The following is a 12,019-nucleotide window of genomic DNA, read 5'->3' as shown; positions in this document are numbered from 1 at the left end:
AAAAATGACAATAACTAAAAAGGTCGATCAACTCCTCAACCCTTCAAAGCTTCTTCAAACCCAGAAGATGAACAAGAATAAAATAAAATGCATTAAAAATAAATAAAGAGTTTTCAAAACCACTTGCCCTGGGCAGGATCGATTACTCTGCTCTAGGCAGAGAAATGGCATACAAGAGGGATGCTGTTGCTCTCCTCCATTCATGACAACTGGTTGTTAATGGATTAGTCCACAGAGAAATCAGCCAAGAAAAGCAGATTTTGCACCTCAAGAAATCCAGAGCTGCAACCAGATCTTAGAAATAAGAAATAACACAGTATTTAAATGCTTGCTTTATGTCTCAAACTTATCCCATTCATTATTATTTAGAGAAAAGAAAGATATTTAAGTACCTGACATTAACATAAAACTATCTTGATCTTTGAAGAATGCAGATGAGAAGTTGCCAATGTCACAACTCAAATGCTTGGTTTGACCTCCATTATCAGAGGAGACCACAGCTCAGCTCCCATTCCAACACCCCTCCTGTTCAACAACCACAAGAGTTCCTTCAAAACTAAAGTTTACTTGTCCAGATTCTGTTTGCAGTCTCTACCAAGTAATAAAACCTCAAGAAACTCGCATACTATGTATGTGAGTGAAGCAACAGCACTCTCAGCAGCATCTAACCTGCCAACCAGCAGCGCTGACTGCTACAGAGGGGTGACAGAAAAGAGAATACCACTAAAGGGAAAAATAAATATAAATAAATACAAGAACGAGCCAACCAAACAAATCCAAACCCCTCAAAAATCCACAAACAACAAAACAATCCCCTGCACAATCTCTTCTCCTCCATCACCAGCCAAGGTAAGGGATTCCAACTGGTACAGCATTTTCTCTGGAGCACTCTGTACTTCATTCCTAAAATGCAATAATTGACTGTGGGTCCCAGCAGCCCTCTGCTCACTGTATCAACTGCCTGGCACTGCTTGAAGTATCAGTGTAAAAAAAGCCCAACCCCAACAGTTGGCACCCTCCTATGTCCCTATGTGCCAAGGACAGAGCAATTGCATAAACGGTGTGGGGACCTTTATCAGCCTTTATAATAAAGCAAGGATGACAGTTCAGGCTTCTGTATGAAGGCAGGGTTCTGCGGTTGAAGGTTACATGTTCAAAGAGACACACTGCCTGCTGTCGCATCTGCTCCAGCATCGAGGTAAGCACTTCTTGTCCCTCCTGTGCTCTCATACCCTGACCTGCACCAGCACCGCTTTGCCCTGCACCACGGGATGCACCCAGAGAACAACTCGCAGCTCAGTGGGCATCAATCCATCTACCTGAATGCCTTGTGTGCGCCTGCTCTGCAGAAGGCAGAAAACATCCACTGTGCAGATCTACTCCCCAGGAGCTAAGGGGTGAATTACAAACCCAATGAATTCAGTGGATGCACTTCTCTTTGGGGCAAAGAAGAAAAAAAGAAAAAGCCAAACCCCACCAAAACCCAACCACACAAACAAAACCATTTAATCCTCAGCTAAGAATTTTTTAAGTAGCTGTGCACCATTTAGTAGTTTTCCATTTTTCTTTCTGTCTTTAAAACCCACGTTCACAAGCGGCTGAACATAATGCTTTGTGAACTTAATGAAAACCTCTCTCATGACCCAGGAGCACTCAGTAAATAATTATTAAGCTCTGGAGGTGGCTTTTGCATGAGTGTTGACTTAATAAAATGCCCTAAGTTGATCTGCTTGAATGCCTATTTACTTGGGGACACAGTCTGCAGTATAGCTTGGAAGGAAAGCTTGATCACCACCAGATTAAGGAACAAGGTAAAACTAAAGAGGTTCAACCTAGAAGCTGCAAAGATCACATTTTACAATCCTTTACTACCATTCCTGTTAAAAGGGAGATGAATAATTGCAAACCTGGAGTATCCTCAGAGAATTCCATATAATAATCGCTGAAATGCACCAAGGCTTTTTACGCTGAACCTAAACCTCCATTAGTGCAAATATGTGTTTAACATGAAGTTTCAGGAGATATATTTCTTTCTGAATATATACATATTCAGATAGTTTATATATATCTCCTTGTGATAAATATATATATCTTATATACATATATAATATGTATAATACATACATGAACGGTTTGGGTTTTGTTTCTTTTTAAATCTGGAGAATTTTACAAGCCTCCTTCTCCTGAAAGTCCCCATCGTGCCCTCAGCTGCTCTGCCACAGCTGCTGCAGCTGTGCAGAAGACAGTGGCCAGCTCCCAGACATGGTACTATTAGCTCCCAAACACAACCTCCACTACAAGTCAATCACACAATCTGCTCACAGTGCCATTGCTCCATAAAAGCGCCACTTACAGACAGAAGCTGTCAGAAGAGCAGGGCATGAACATCTCAACTCTAACAGATTCCACCTCCCCCTGAATCTTGTGTCCAAGGGCTTTTACTGAGCACCCTCCAGTTAAAGTCAAGCAGCCTCCAGGCAGGATGTCTCTAGGGGTGGCTCCAGATAAGGACCTGGCAACTCCAATCCCCATGGAGCAGCAACATGGGCAGCAATGCCTAGTGCCTGCCAGCACTGCAGACCTGTGCAACCCAGCACCTACTGAGGAGGGGTTGAGGCAGCCACATACAAGGTCTTCAGGTACCACAAAGACTCCAAACCAGCCTAGAAGTTCAGTGTCAGCATCTCACTACATCTTGTCTCACCTGCATCAGAGTATTGCACAAAGTCCTGATGAAGACAGCCGGCAGCAAGGTGTGGGTCTGCAGCCTTGAGGTCACTTCCAAACTGGTATGCTGTGACAAATGCTCAGCACTCCCATGGGGCTGAGTGTGATGCTCAGACCCGTGCCCAGGCACTGAACCACCCTCACTGTACCTCCTGCAGACAGCCAGCCCACTGCAGGACTGGGAGAAATGGAAGATGTGGGATGGCCTAGAAAGCACTTCTCCCATTCATTAATTAAAAGGGGTGTGATCAGGCCATTAATGCCAACAGAGGAGTGGATAAGGGCTGTCTGTAACAGCAGTTTTCTCACGATCTTTATCACCAAAAAGACCAAGGGTGGGTGCAAGACCAATTTGTTTTCTGGGACTTAACTCCTTCACATACAAGATTAACCTAGGTGAACCTCCAACTAGCAATCATCAGAAGTGCATCTCAAGACCTAGACGTGTGATTACAACAGTACAGAGACTCAATATGATGGTGCACACACAATTTCACTCTGCAAACACAGACTGAATCCCTCGGGCAGAAAAGGAGCAGGCAGGTGAAGACACCTACACAAATACCTCAAACTCCCCAAAACATTCAATGAAGGGTTAAAAGGGATTTATAACGTAGGTACCTACACCACCCAATACCAGTTTGGTGCTCTTCCATAAACTTTCAAAGCCATCACAGGCTTAAGAGATACTAAAAGGGAAAAAAAAAGAAAAGGTGGGCATAGGCAGATTCCTTTCACTTGAAAAGCTGACCTTGTCAAAGGCTTTTTGAACATTTTTCAGACACCACATCTATGGGTACTTCCCTATCCAAAGAGCTCCACACACACTTGCGAAACAAAGAGCCAGATGGCTAAAACAACCAAGAGGTGATAAAAGGAAAAGGGAGGAGATAACACTGTGCCAACAACCTCTATAATTCTTGATTTTGTAATACAGAGTTTACCTCCTTTTAACTGGGTAAATAGAGAAGATAATGCTGTCCCTGAGAGGGAAGATGATGTAGATCACCATACTTTGGTACTTTGCAACTACAAAGCGGCCACATCTGACTCCACATCACCTTTACAATGTATCTTGGTTTAGAAAGTACTGTCACTTACACAGTGGGATAGCAAGTTTATTCACAGAGGCAGCCCTGCAGAAAACAAGACTCGACCATGTTGTGTTTACAGCTTGTGAATCCATCATTCACATGTTCAGATTCCCTCCCAGCCAAACAGCCACCACACTTCTCGAGGCTTACTGTGACCCAGCAGTTCCCAGCCTAAACCCTTCTGCTTCCCCAAGGTTTTCTGCTTACTGACTCCACTGTTAGAACACTGCTCAATGCTTTCCAAAGACAAGGAGGCAGCTCGAAGCCTCATCTCCTACAGATGACATCCTGGCTCTGGTATGCTCAGCAAACAGGATCTGAAGCAGCAAAAGGGAAAGTGTTTATGGAAGATTTGCTCTAAACGATTAAGAACCCCAAACAGTAATAATGAAAACCACCAAGTGAATTCAGTGCTCGGCACATGATGGGTCAGTGTTATCAGTGTGTAGGACTTGCTTCTTACAGTGACTACTATGTGCAAGGGAACCAACCAACCCCTAATACATTACTGCAGTAACTCGAACATTAAAATAATCTCAGACAGATACTATGCAAACTCTCACTTTGATCTCTAGCCACAGTGCAAGCTGGTCATCACAGGACCTGATCGCATCAGGGAGTGTCTTTAGCAACTTCTCTTTCCAAGCAACTCTCCAGACTGCAGAAATCAGTTCCTCAGCATCCATGTTTTAAACAGCCTTCACTAGTAGAGTCTTTCAGCACTGCTCATAGTTCTTCTACATTTTTTGCTGTTTGCGGAAGAGTTATTGGGGCAAAGAGGATTGTTTTACTGTGCAGGCTGAACGGCTGGGGGTGGGGGTAAAGCCTTTATTCAGCAACAAGTTAATTCATCAACTTCTTAGATATTTATGGTGCAACTGCAGGACAGATATACCAACCAGCCTTGCTGCCCAGAGTATTCATGGCATAGACAGAAGGTGGGATAAGCTCCAGCTTCCACTGCTGCAGTTCTACAAAAGAGACTATTTTAGAATAAAACTGTTCAGCATGGCCTATGTTTTGCACAGCTTAATGACAACTGAGACATGCTGCCCATGCAACTCGCTGCAGGAATACCACTTCTTACTTGTCAAAGTACATTACAGCTGTTGGTTTATATTTGGAGGAAAAAAAAAAGGACTCAAAAGCAGCCAACTCAAAACTATTTACAAGCCTTTTTCTTAGACCCTCTTAATCTGTTCTGCACTGCCAGAAGCATAGCACTTGAATGGCTATTTCTGTTCAAAGCTATATTTGTTGTGGAACTACTGCAAACTCCTGAATCATGTAAACAGACGCAAGAGCCAAAAAATGTTTCACTGGACTTGAAGTTCACATCTGCCTTAGTTACTAGGACAAAAAATAAAGGCAGGGGCTTAGTTTATAACGAATAAATCCTGCAAAGACTATAGTTAATCATGAATTCTCCCAACAGGGTTTTGTTTAATCTGGTTTATTTAACATTCATGACCTTGGCAAAGTACCTGCGGAGCACCCATCATTACTGTGGAGCAGCAATTCACACCTCCTGTTATTTTAGGCTACAGCAGAGGACTATACAGTGCTGTAATAGTCAACCAGGCTTTGAAACCTGCAGCAACATCACCTGAAAACAATGTATAGTTCTAGACTTGCTGGAGCCCAGCAACCAACAGTATTGCTGTCTCTAAAACGTTGTACTATAGTGGCTCAGCTGTATGCTCCTGCAAAAGGTATCCTTGACAAACATGCTTCTGGGAGCAAAATGACCCTCCCATTTCTTCTAACTTCTTGGTTCAGAAAGGTCAGCACCAGAAACCATCCCCTCATGACCTACTGCTTTGGATGCAGACTTCACCTCCTCTTCACTCTCCTTCTTCAATTCCTCCTGTTCCTCCTCCAGAAGAAGGATCCCCAATATTCCCAACAAGCTGGAAACCATGGAAAACCCCAAAACAAGTAGTTTAAGATTGCACAAAGAAGTCAGATATTCTACCCTAAAAGTGTTAACTTTATATAATCATTATACAATCATTATATGCTCCTGTGTCCCTTTGCTTCACAGAACTATAACCTGGCTATACAATTCCTGATCTAATAGAAGGATATATATTTAATTTTGTCTATAATTACAGACTACTTACAATTGTATTAAAGCCAGTATTAACCTCTCTACACGCCAGGGTACCAAAAATGAGCATTACCTATCAGAATGCCAAACTTAATTAACAATTAACACTTGCACAGGCAAAGTGCAATCTTATTCACAGGCTATCAAAAAAGCCAAAACAGAACAAAACTTCCCTTATCATTGGCCATGAAAAGCCATCTTCTGCAGGACATCATCTTATTTTGCTAGCTCCCAGACCTCTCCCTTTACACACTAGATGGAGCTTTGTTCCCTGCTTGCCCAGCCAGCTGGCTGGCACTGCACTATTAGGGCTAAAAATGGTGAGGAGGCAAAGGGTGAAACACCAACATCACCCCACACAACAGTGTCAGGAGTGGTGTGATAGTGGGTGAGTATTGGGACTCACACCATACCCTCCTGGTCCTGCTCTCCCCCTGCTCCCATTAACCTCTTGGTTGATCACTGCTTTGTCATTTTCAAAGAAGCAAAGAGTTCAACAACTCCAGATCCCCAATCATGCTCCAACTCCATCAGCCTTTACTATAGCCATGAGGCACTGTCTTGAGCTCACAGCACATTAGAATTATACTGCTTTTTCTCCCCTTATAAAGACATAGCATTTAAAGTTATTACCAGGTTACATACCTAAATTGCTCATGGGCTTTCCTGGATCCGTCTTCATATTCCCACATATTTTCTTTCAAAATCAGCACTTTGGTCTCCTCTCTAGTGACCCAAAACATCTGTACTTAATGCTTCTGCTAGGCTCTATACTTGGATCCATTGACACTTCTGGGAAATAACCCATTTAATCACAGCAAAATTCTCCTTGACTTGTAGCTGCTGGATTTGCTCTGTATTGTTTCAAAACACAGTTCAGGAAAAACAGCTCATCCTTCTGGGGAGCTGCCACAACTCCATTAGGATCTTTCAAAGCACAACAGGATATGGTCCATCATATGGTATTTCTATGATGTGTTTAAACTCAATGGGACAGAGAAGAGCCCAGGGGAATGAGTCACTCCTAATGTCCCAAGTGGCCAGCACTGCAGAAAAGCAGCAGCCTCAGGCTGTATCAGACAAGGTAACACCAGAGAGGACGAAGAACTGCTCGTGCCCACAGTAGAAGACATCAGTGTAAGGCCTTGTGGGTAAAGGGGTCCTGACTGGGCACCTCTGCTCAAGAAGGAGCTGAAATTGAGGTGCCGAGAGAAACAAGAGCCCACTTTATAGTGGGAAGCTAAAGAAAAGTTTGACATTTTAATCTCACAAAATGGAGGTTGACAGGGATGAGTGTTGCTGTCTATAAATACAGCAGAGAAACAAACACCAGGGAGAGAACAACCCTGGCATTTCACCAAGTGATATAAACCAGCTATGAACAACACTAAATTGGTACCAACAGTCTTATTCTGAGAAGTCCAGTCCTGAAACCAGTTCCAACTGGAGGACTGGCAACGGAACAACTTGATGCTTTTCAGATAAAGACTTGTTGCCTAATCGAAGTAGGTCACTGTGAACAAACCAGCCGGTAATGAATTACATCCCACAGAAGATGCCCTCCAGCTCCTACAGGACAGATGCAGGACAAAGCAAACCCTTTGGCAGAACATATGGATCTGAAGTAGTGCTGGAATGTAGTATTGCATACAAGAGGTGCTCCACATGCATTAGCATGGCCAAACGGCGAAGGTGACCGTGGTAGCTTGGACAGGCTTCTCAGTGGGTCCCTCCAAAACAAAGATGCTCTTCCATAGCTACCAGCCCATATGGACCCTAATGAAACACTCCTATCATCTGTCACACTTGGTCAGCTGGAAAGTGAGTATCAGCAGCCATTGTACTGAAATTTCTTGGAAGTCTTCTCTCTCACTCCCACCTTTGGGAATACCATTGCCCGCATCCTCTCCCACGTTAGCCCAGCTGAGTGAGCCAGAGTTCAGAAGTGTTGAAGTGAAGCAGTAATACCTCAAAAATGCAACTCCTCCTTTCTAACTAATTTAGAAATCACTTTGGTGCCTATGTCACCACTCTGCAAGCAAGGGACTACAGTTTAGCTGACCCCACCTTTTGTGCCTGGCTCTTACATTATTCCCCATATTTCTGCACTGATCCATGCAGAGACCAGAGGGTTACAGTGCCTCCTTAATTTGGGGCAGCCGCATGTTCAAACAGAGTAAGCCTAATTTAAAGTACTAGTATTAGGAAAAGGTCTAAAAATAGGCTCCAAACAAAGGTCATTTTGTCATGCAAAAGGCTCCTCCTTTTAAGTATTTCTTAAATAGGCAGAAACTCCCATCGAGTGGTACAAATAACTGACCAGTCATTATAGCACAGTTATTAACTAGTTATTAATATTAGTATCATAACAAAATAGTAATAGCTATTAAATAGTAAAGTAGTAAAAATAGTAATAGCTATTAAATAGCACAGAAAGAAAGCTAGAGTTAGGAAACTAAGCACAGATGATGAAAAGAAGACGCTGTTATTTGTTCATATCAATACAATCAGCCTAAGTCCCTATTTGCTTTCTGTTGACCACACCAGGTTTAACTGGGCCTGCAGAGTCAGCATTATGAAGTTCTGCCTAAATCAAACATTCAAGTAGGTCACCAGTTTCAAGCAAAAACACTTGTTTGCTTATTCAGTGGAGGAACAAAATAAAACCAGGAAAATAAAAAGCACACCTACCACAATTTCGTTTCTTAGAAGGCCTCCTGTGGTTTGCCAGCAGTGGCTTCCTGATCAGACTGCAGGTACTTTTACCAGTCCAGACTAGACAGCCAAAACTGGTCAGTCAATGTAAGTGATGCTTGCCAGCAGCGGCTTCCTGATCAGACTGCAGGTACTTTAACCAGTCCAGACTGGACAGCCAAAACTGGTCAGCCAGTGTAAGCATTTTTTCAGGTCAAGATGCTTACGAGCAGCATATACCTTACAGAAGACTTTGACAGGGCGTTTGACATTGTAAGGAGAGCAAAACCAATCAACCTTCAAGAGTCTTAACAGCACACCTCCATCTGCCCACCGCTGTCTGCCATCCTAGAAAGCTGGAGCTCCTATGTTTTAAACTACAGGGCTATATGGGCTAATCTGTAGAGGCTCACCTACGTCACCCAGTCAAAAACTGATAACCCAAAGATTAGGCATCCCCCCAAAACAAACATAAAAACAACAAATACCTACTACAAAAACAGACAAATGTAGATAAAATGCATGCAGAGAGATTTTTTTAAAAGATATTTAATCCATATTAGATTTAAGAGGGACACCTTTCAAAGACACAAGACAGCAGCTGAAGGGTCCAGTAGGCACCCATCACCTGACAAAGATGTCATCACCTGCAATGACTTTCAACACAAGGATCTTGAGTAGAACCTCTTGGGGACACAAAGCTTCGCGAGTACAGACGAGTTGAAACCACATCTCTAAATCCCACTATCACTCATCCCCTGTACGCAAGAGTCATGTGTCTTATTATGCCACCTAGCACTAACAAGCAACACAAGACATAACTGAAGGTGAACCTACCAGGCTCTTGAAACATCTCCTTGCAAGTTTAGTGGAGAAAAACCCTTTCAGTGCATTACAGCAGCACAGAAACCCCAACCCTGGTATCCCATTGCTGTTCAATATCCTGAACTTACCATCCAGAATTTCAACTGAAGTTTCAAAGTGGAACTGAATGAAAACACCTGCCTTGCCCATGTTATTCCCAGCCTGGGAACAAAGAACATCAGCTTCCACCACTCCTTTAATACAGCCTCATTTATTCTGAAAAAAAGTAATAATTAAGAAGTACCCAAAACCAAAGTATGGAACCTGAAAAACACCCTCCTGTTTCTGGCAGAGTAAGCACTTTCTAAAGGCACATTAGCTCATGGTTCTAAAACTGGGTTTTAAAGATAACTGGGGGAAAGCAGAGATGATCTACAAAATACAAACTGAAAATGTTGATTCTGAAAAAGAAAAAATAAAGCAGATTAAATCCATACACATGTTCTTTGAAACTATATTTGAACAACTATGCATGAGTTTTTAAGACTCTAACAAGTGTTCAGTACTATTAAAACGCCAGCACATTAAATCTTTCCAGACTGGGATGCAAAAATTCCCTGAAACAAGAGCAAAAAAGCCCTAGGCAAAAAAAAAAACATAATAAAATTCACATTTCACCACCCACCACGAGTCTGCAGAATGAGCATCAGGTAAAGTGGAGACTGCAGAGTCAGTCAGGGCAATGCAGTTCCCAGGCCAAAGGCATGCAAGACTGACACCAGCCATAAAACAGCCTTGAAGTTACTAGGTTCAGGTAAGTTGCAGCATCCTTCCTTATTCAAGGAAAACCTCCGTATACTGCCATGAAAAAAAGTGAGTAAGAGGCTATTGCAATGCCAATGAAAGCAGATCACAGTTCAAGAGGGTTTCAGGGTGTAACACCCTCTCCATGCCCACATGCAAGTAACAGGCTGAAGTTGATAGGAACGGTACGGTTCCTCCCTAGAACACCATGGCACTTCCAAAATAGCTTAAGGAAAATAAGCTGAGAGTAGTGTCCAATCCCTAAACCACCCACTGAACCACAGCAACTGCTAACTGCAAAGATGCATTACTACAGGGACAGCTCATGGGTAACACCCAATTTGCAACATCACTCTCCTGTGTCGATACTCTCCCACCCTGAACAAAAAGGTACCCCACACAATCTGGCTTCCCAGAAAACTTGCTCCAAAAAACCTGAAGTAGTCAGTTTTGTTAGAAATTGTCCAGCATGTTCTAGATTTACCTGCAACAGTTTTAAAACCCCAGTTTCTGATTATTTATCATTCCTTCTCTGCAGTATTTTCAGCATCCTTTGGCCAACTGTCCAACTGCCACCCCCTAAGCAGCAACATGCAAGAGCTTTTCTGTAATAATGTTTCCATTGTAACTAGAACAGAAAACCAAAAATCGATATTGGCAGAAATCTCTTAAATTTCCTACAGTAACGTTCATCCTTTTTTAATGTTCATTTGAGATCAAATTCAGTGAAACTCTTTGGAACTGATAAACCAACTATGCAAACACAAGGTGGGACCCACCCTGCATGCATTTTTGCACTGGTTAACATTTCACATGCATAAGAATTTAAACAGTGAACTTTAAGCCAGAATGGCCAAATGACATACTTCTCTTGTTCCAATTAAAAATAGCAATATTACTATTTCCAGTGGGCTTGGGAACCTATAAATGTATGGGAAGAAGACAAGGAAATGGAAAAAACAAGCAAAAAACCCTCAATGTAACTACAGAAAACAGATTCAAAGCTACATTTCCGCATAGCAATGAACAGCACGCTGCTTTGGAAACATCCTTCCATTCCCATTATACATAATGGTGGTATGAATTACTGCCAAAGTAAACTGCAAAAAACTGTTTGCTATGGAGGAAACCCAAGCAAGCTGAAGTTTTCTATGCAGAATCCTGTTTCAAGAGTGTGAAGGTCTCTTTGTCCCCGTTAGTACCAGGTCAGTTCAAACTTTTATGTCTACATATTCTATTGCCATTGCAAAACCTTTATTCAAAGCAATAGAAAACTGGATGATTAAAAATTTAAAAGCAAAGAAAAAGCCCTGCTAAATGCCCTGGGTAAAAATATCACCATGTGTAACATTTCTCCTACTCTATCAGTCTATTCCCCAAACTTTGGCTTCTGAAAGCAAACTATTATTTCAGGTAGCATAGAGAAGATATTGGGTATTGAAAAAATTGTTTGTATAAAATCCAAGTAAAAAGATGTATTTATAAATTTCATACACATGGCTAAATCTATCCTTTCAAATGGCAGTTTCTGACCATTAACAACCGTAAATACAGATAAGACTTCTATTCAACTATCATGCTAAATTTCATGTTTCTGCAAGCAGCCTGATAAAGCAGCTCAATTATTTCTCCCTTGCTAATCTGTTATCTAAAAACCACAAAGAATATCATTTTAGACACTAGAAAAACACTTGGAACTTTCTACACTGTGACTCAGACACCCCAACAGATCTCTATGCACAAAACAAGAGTTTTCCTCATCTAACTCCATGTTCCATTTAGCTCT

General features: G+C 42.1%; 1 protein-coding gene across 8 annotated transcripts in view; it reads right to left on the bottom strand.

Annotated features, from left to right (window-relative positions):
* Positions 1 to 12,019, bottom strand: part of MITF (melanocyte inducing transcription factor) — a 101,619-nt gene that overhangs the window by 48,968 nt on the left and 40,632 nt on the right. The window contains exon 1 of one of the 8 annotated variants that reach the window (XM_031049198.2): positions 2,705 to 2,847. The exons of the other annotated variants lie outside the window; for them this stretch is intronic. The gene's annotated coding sequence lies outside the window, so the exon portion shown is untranslated. Of the gene's footprint in view, positions 1 to 2,704; positions 2,848 to 12,019 lie in introns of those variants that run through there. 8 annotated transcript variants of the gene reach the window in all.

Source organism: Melopsittacus undulatus, chromosome 9, assembly GCF_012275295.1.
Source record: "Melopsittacus undulatus isolate bMelUnd1 chromosome 9, bMelUnd1.mat.Z, whole genome shotgun sequence".
NCBI classification, from domain to species: Eukaryota; Metazoa; Chordata; class Aves; order Psittaciformes; family Psittaculidae; genus Melopsittacus; species Melopsittacus undulatus.
This window is presented reverse-complemented; position numbering and strand designations above follow the sequence as displayed.